The 6,149-nt window shown below is 48.9% G+C and overlaps 1 protein-coding gene across 1 annotated transcript in view; it reads right to left on the reverse strand.

The window, feature by feature from the left end:
• Positions 1 to 1,978, reverse strand: part of GSS (glutathione synthetase) — a 34,779-nt gene extending 32,801 nt beyond the window's left edge. Inside the window, exon 1 of the mRNA XM_052651402.1 lies at positions 1,966 to 1,978. The gene's annotated coding sequence lies outside the window, so the exon portion shown is untranslated. The remainder of the gene's footprint in view (positions 1 to 1,965) is intronic.
• Between the last annotated feature and the right edge of the window lie 4,171 nt (positions 1,979 to 6,149).

Genomic DNA, 6,149 nt, shown 5'->3' on the forward strand with positions numbered 1-6,149 from the left:
AATATCTCATTTAATTCCTGTGGAGTGTGCTGTGTGCTCAGTCATTCCTGACTTTTTTTCGACCCCATGGACTGTAGCCCGCCAGGCTCCTCTGTCCACGGAATTCTCCAGGCAAGAATACTGGAATGGGTTGCCATTTCCTCCTCCCACCCAGGGATCGAACCCATGTCTCTAGCGTCTCCTGCTTTGGCAGGTGGATTCTTTACCATTGCACCACCTGGGAAGCCCTCCTGTGGCGTAGGTGCTTTTATTACTCCTATTTTATGAATGAGGAACAGAGGATCAAAGGGACAGGATAACTGAGGATTGGCACTCATGCAGTCTAACTCCAGAACTCCTAAACATTGTGCTGTATTGTTAGCCTGGCTCAGCTAAACCTGGAACAGCAAAGAAAGGAGAAGCTTGCCCAGGCTTGGGTGGTTGAGAAGCATAAGTCACAGTATCAGCTGGGCATGGAGAGGGCAGCGGGGAGCAGAACGAGAGGCCCCTGGGAAGATAGTTCCTAAGAGGCAGATTCCCCACCCTCCACAGTGGACATGACCCATTGGAAAGTCCTCATGGCACCTCTTCTGTGCCAAGTCCTGTGCTGGCTGCTGGCGATGCACAGTGGGATCCACTCTTGTGGGAGAGATGGGTGGTAAATAAGCCAACCTACCAGTACAGGTAAGTGCGGGCTTCCCAGGTGCCGCTAGTGGTAAAGAACCCGCCTGCCAATGCAGGAGATGTAAGAGATGTGGGTTCGATCCCTGGGTGGGTAAGATCCCCTGGCGGTGGAAATGGCAACCCACTCCAGTGTTCTTGCCTACAGAATCCCAGGGACAGAGGAGCCTGGCAGGCTATAGTCCACGAGGTCACAAAGCACTGGACACGACTGCAGGGACTTAGTATACATACACTAGTAAGCATAACTTAAAAACTGAGATATATGATACCAAGAGGGAAGAGATAACATTTGTAGAAGGGACCTACTTTAGCCAGTGTAATCAAGGGAGGCCTCTTTGAGGAGGTGACATTTGAGCTGAGACTTAAAGGACAGGAAGGAGGCAGCTATGCCCTAGTTTGGAGTGGGAGTATTACGAGTAAGGGAATGGCAGAGGGAAAGTTTCCAAGGAGGCAGAAAGGAGATTGGTGTTGTTTATAAGCTCTCGGAAGCTGGTGGGTATGTCGTGGAGTGAGTGGGAGGGTGGGGCTGCCTGAGGTGAGGCTGAAGAGTTGGCAGGGTCTCTAGGTCAAGGGCAGCAGACAAGTTTACAGTCTGCAAGTTTAAATGAGGTCCAGGGACTCCTTAGATACTCTCCTCCTGTTTGTCTCTAGGATGGGGGTCTAAAATACTCGGAAGTGACTGAATCCTAATACAAGTATCCCCCACTTTTTGAAAGTTGGATTTACTTCAGCTTTCATAAAAGGCTTTCTCTTTTAAAAATATTTATTTTTATTTATTTGGCTGCACCAGGTCTTAGTAGCAGCACAGGGGATCTTTAGTTGCGGCATGCAAACTCTTAGTCACAACATGTGGGATCTAGTTCCCCGATCAGGGTTCGAACCCGGGCCCCCTGCATAGAGAGTGTGAAGTCTTAGCCACTGAACAACCAAGGATGTCTCCATAAAAGATTTTTACTTCACTTTTATAAAAGATCTATCTTAGAATGGAAGGCCACCCACTCCAGGATTCCTGCCTGGAGAATCCCATGGACAGAGGAGCCTGGTGGGCTACAGTCCATTGAGTTGCACAGAGTCAGACATGACTAAAGCAAGTGAGCATGCATGTACGTTGATATAAGCAACAGCTTGGGTTAAGCTCCAGGGAATTATGCAGAGTGAAAAAAGCCAATATCAAAAGATTATCCACTGTATGATTTCATTTATATAACATTTCTGAATTGACAGTTTTAGAAATGGGTGACAGGAGGTTGCCAGGGGTTAAGGATGGGAGGGAGGAGGATATATGATTATGAAAGGGAGCACCTTTGTGTTGCTGGAACTGTTGAATATCTTGACTGTGGTGGTAGATCCTTGAATCTGCACAGATGAGAGAGTTGCACAGAATTTAATACATACATGTACATGCACACACATACACACAGGGTGTAAAACAGGGAAAATCTGAATAAACTCGGGGGATTATATCTGTCGATACAGGGGATCTCTCTGTTATTTCTTTTTTGACTCTTTGAAAAAAATTATTTTTGTTTTAAAAAATATATATTTACTTATTTGGCTGTGCTGGTTCTTAGTTGCGACATGCGACTCTTAGTTGTGGCTTGAGGGATCTAGTTCCCTGACCAGGGATAGAACCTGGGCCCCCTGCTTTAGAAACACAGACCCTTAGCCAGTGGACTACCAGGGAAGTCCCTGTATTGTTTCTTATAGATGCTTGTGACTCTATAATTATCTCAAAAATTTCAAATGAAAAGTGAAATTTAAGACCCCAAGGGTTAGGTAGGAAAATAGAGACATTTTAATAACAATATTTTCAACCTATTAAAAAAAATCCCTGCAGGCTGTCCTAAAGGAGACCTCTCACCCTTAAGTTTGCAAAGTCTAGATTCACGGAGAGGTGGGCAGTATACCCTGAGATGTGAGAGAGCACAAGGTCACCCCACATACCCCACGATCTCCAGGGTAGACCGTTTGATTCCCAGGATAGACCGTACAGGTTGGCTTCCAAGCCTAACTCGTTGAGCCTCTGTATGCCCTTCACTCCCTCACCCCAAGCTGATGGACCATAATCACAAAGGCATAACCACAACCTCATCCCACCATCCATCCATCTCTAACTGGTCTTCTGAGAGTTCTTCCCTCATTCTCCACTCCAAAAACAGATACCTGGACCTTAGGAGCAAGCCTAGAACCAGTCCCAACCTGGGGGGCATCAGAGATTGTTTGTTGAATACAATGAAACAGGAAGTTGATGTAGGCTGGGACAAGCCTGTCCTGATCCTGAGACCCCAGGGAGGGCCTGGATTTTGGGGTGGCTGTGGTCTTACAAGATTCTGGGACCTCTGTGTTAGGCCTACAAAGATGTCTCTTCTAGAATGTTGATTGCCCTGGACACTATCTCAGATTCCATCCCAAGAGTGGAAGACCCAACAAGGCCTCCCCACTAGATGACCCTGACATACTTATCACTGCAGGGCTGGTGTGTTCACACTGTTGACCTCTTACCATGGGCTAAGCACTCTGGTTCATTTGTAGCAGAGGTCACCAGCCCCCAGCACCCCACGATATGGGACGATGGCCTGTTAGAAACTGAGTCTCACAGGAGGAGGTGAGTGGTGGGTGGGCTTCATCTCTATTTACAGTCGCTCCCCATTGCTCACGTTACCTCCTGGGCTCTGCCCCGTCAGGTCAGCGGCAGCATTAGACTCTCATAGGAATGCGATAGCAACTATGAACTGCGCACCCAAGGGATCTAGGCTCCGCGCTCTTTGTGAGAATCATCCCCAAACCATCCCCACCTTCCAAGGTCTGTGGAAAAACTGTCTTCCATGAAACCAGTCCCTGGTGCCCGAAAGGTTGGGGACCGCTGATTTCTATCTTTCAGCAACATTTTAAGGCAGGTACTCTTTGTATATCCATTTTTCAGAGAAGGACCCCGAGGCTCAGAGAGGTTAAGCTACTAGCTCAGGGTCACTTAGCTTGTGAATGGTAGAGCAACAATTTGAAGAGGTGGTCCTAAAACGTGCTCAGCCTCATCCATGCAGAGGCAAAGCTGAAAAAGAATCATTGCCTGCTGGATGGGGCCAATGACGCTGTCATCAAACATTTACAAAGGGTATGTATATGTCAGACACAGGCTAAGCTCTTTACAAACCTATTTCCTTGCCTCTGCATAACAAGCCAGTGGAATAAGATTATGCTAGTTTTATGATGGAAATTGAAGCTCCAACAAAAAAACGTTACCTGCTTAAGCTCACATAGCAAGTACGTGGCAGAGCTGAACAGTCTGACTCTGAATTGTTGAGTTTTTTTTTTTTTGGCCACTTTGCACAGCATGTGCAATCTTAGTTCCCTGACCAGGAACTGAATCCACACCCACTACACTGGAAGTGCGGAGTCTTAATCACCGGGCCACCAGGGACGTCCTAAACAGTCTGACTCTGGAGCCATATCTATGGGACCCTCTTCTGCCAAGTTTCCTCTTTTTATCCCCTTCTCCCCGCCTCCATCGGAGAAGGCGATGGCACCCCACTCCAGTACTCTTGCCTGGAAAATCCCATGGACGGAGGAGCCTGGTAGGCTGCAGTCCATGGGGTCGCGAAGAGTTGGACACGAACGAGTGACTTCACTTTCACTTTTCACTTTCATGCACTGGAGAAGGAAATGGCAGCCCACTCCAGTGTTCTTGCCTGGAGAATCCCAGGGACGGGGAAGCCTGGTGGGCTGCCATCTCTGGGGTCACACAGAGTTGGACACGACTGAAGTGACTTAGCAATAGCAATACCCCTCCTCCATACACTGACCCTCCCAGGCTGTCTTCTTGCTGCTCTTTCCTCTCTCCTCCTACCCTGGGCTCACCCAGGTCCAAAGCCCCCACCCCTCTCATTCATATGCTGAGCATAGTTTGGAGGCTGGGGTTGGGTCAGACTATGTGGATGGTGACCTCCAGGGGTCAGCTCACACCCTAGAGTGTCCTTCAGCCCTTCCTACTTCCACCCAGGTGCCTGGCAAGGAAAGTCTTGGAGGGGCCCACCTGCCAGTCCTCTTACCTATCGGCCATGGCCAGAATGTGTGTGGCCTGCAGGATGCGGTGGACAGAGCAAGCAGGACACCCCTACCTGGCAGAGAGGCCAGCATGCCAGGCAGGGGGGCAGTGCTGGGCCTCTTAGGGCTGGGTGTTTCTGGAAGCTGATATGAGCCACAGCAACTGCTGGCATTATCTGGGTTCTAAGAATAGCCTGGGCTGAAGAGTTGGGGGGCGGGGCCAGGGAAGAGAGCAGGAGCCTTTTTCCACTGCCCCCTCCGCCCCTGCTGCTTGTCCTAGAAACTGGGAAGCCTTCCTTCTGGCTTACCACGTGCTCTGAGATGATTCCTCATGGATACACCTTGTCCACCTTTGGGTGGAGGATAGGGGGCATCCCAGGGATTCAGACCCAGGGCTGAGAGCACTGAGTCCACACTCTGAGGTCCAGCCTTCCCCCAGGCCCTTCCCAAGGGCAGAGAAGGGGCTTGGTTTTTCAAGGACTGATATTTTGGAGGTGACCTTTATTCATTTAGCAAACACTAAGAAACAGGTAGACATGATTCAGAATTCAAAGGTACAACCACCATGTGTAAAATAGATATCTAGTGGGAGGCTGCTGGATGGCACAGGGAGCTCAGCTCGGTGCTCTGTGATGGCCTAGAGGGGTGGGTTGGGGCAGGTGGAAGGGAGGTGGCAGAGAGTGGGTATATGGATCCAAGTAGCTGATTCACTTTGTTGTACCGCAGGAACTAACACAATGTTACAAAGCAATTATACTTCAATAAAAAAAATTCAAAGGTGCAAAAGGATACACAAGGGGCAAATACCAGTCTCTCCCTTTCCTGGCCTCTAGCCACCTAGTCCTCTCTGCTCCTCACTTTTCTCACTTAATGAAATATCCTGAAATTACGGTAATGTAAATCACAGTAATATATTATGAGAGGAAACCCACATGTCACATTGTGAGTCTCCACTATGTGCCAGGCACTGTTCTAAACACTTCAGATGTTCTAACCTATATAGTGCTTATCAGAATCCTATGGAGAATGCAATGGCACCCCACTCCAGTACTCTTGCCTGGAAAATCCCATGGATGGAGGACCCTGGTAGGCTGTGGTCCGTGGGGTCGCTAAGAGTCGGGCCCGACTGAGCAACTTCACTTTCACTTTTCACTTTCATGAATTGGAGAAGGAAATGGCAACCCACTCCAGTGTTCTTGCCTGGAGAATCCCAGGGACAGAGGAGCCTAGTGGGGCTGCTGTCTATGGGGTTGCACAGTCGGACACAACTGAAGTGACTTAGCAGCAGCAGCAGCAGCAGCCATTGTTAAGAGGTCAAGTATTTTTCCAAGACTTCATTGCTGGTAATTGATCAGAGCCAGGATTCAATCTCAGGCAGTCTGACATCAGACAAGGTATTCCTCATCACTGCTCCCAACTGCTGTTCACACTTAGGTCCCATTCAC

This window comes from Budorcas taxicolor, chromosome 13 (assembly GCF_023091745.1).
Source record: "Budorcas taxicolor isolate Tak-1 chromosome 13, Takin1.1, whole genome shotgun sequence".
Lineage (NCBI taxonomy): Eukaryota > Metazoa > Chordata > Mammalia > Artiodactyla > Bovidae > Budorcas > Budorcas taxicolor.